Source organism: Limulus polyphemus, unplaced genomic scaffold (assembly GCF_000517525.1).
Source record: "Limulus polyphemus unplaced genomic scaffold, Limulus_polyphemus-2.1.2 Scaffold3658, whole genome shotgun sequence".
Classification (NCBI taxonomy): Eukaryota; Metazoa; Arthropoda; class Merostomata; order Xiphosura; family Limulidae; genus Limulus; species Limulus polyphemus.
Genome location: NW_013669268.1, coordinates 9,291 through 10,197, shown reverse-complemented (window position 1 = coordinate 10,197; position 907 = coordinate 9,291).

Below are 907 nucleotides of genomic sequence, written 5' to 3'. Positions count from 1 at the left end.
TCACCTGAGCTATCTGTCCCTAATTTAGCAGTGTAAGACAAGAGGGAAGGCAGCTAGTCATCACCACCCAACGCCATCTCTTGGGCTACTCTTTTACCAACGAATAGTGAAATTGACCGTCACAGACCCCACGACTGAAAGGGCCAGCATGTTCGGTGACGGGATTCGAACCCACGATCCTCAGATTGCGCATAGAGCGCCCTAACCACCAGGCCGTGCGTAGTTATTTGCAAACGTATTTATGGGTTGTGGTTTTAAAATTCACTATACTTCTATGCTAGCTTTTTTCTAGTACCTTGCTGATCAAACGATCTAGTGATAAAACAGTATACTTGTGTTAATGTTGCAATTTATATTTTTCTTTGTTATATAAAAAACAGGTTAATTTCACATGTTCTTTTGTTTTACATTCTTCTTGATTTGTTCATTGAAGAACTTGGTTCGAGAGTTCTGTAAAAAAAATATAACAATTCAGATCTGTCCTTTGTCTCCCAGAAGCCACTGCCGAATAAGCTTCTCGTTAAATACTAGAACTCATTAGTTGGGTTGGACGATGAGAGAGGAACAATTTTATGAAACGATATTTCAATATTTAATATAATACTTTAAAAGTTGCGATCAAATGCCGAGATATTGTTTTTTTTAATATTTCGCTGACTTTCGGCGTTTCAACGTATGTTCTTTACAGTCGCACGTGTTTTGTCTTTTATAACGTGTACAAGTTATTAGCTATCTATCTTTGTGAATTAGAATTGTCCGTCTGTCTTTCTGATACCAAGATGTCGTGAGAAACTTGTTGAACTACATGTTACCGTACCAGTATAATCATCACGTACATGTTACCGTACCAGTATGATCATCACGTACATGTTACCTACCAGTATAATCATCGCGTACATGTTACCGT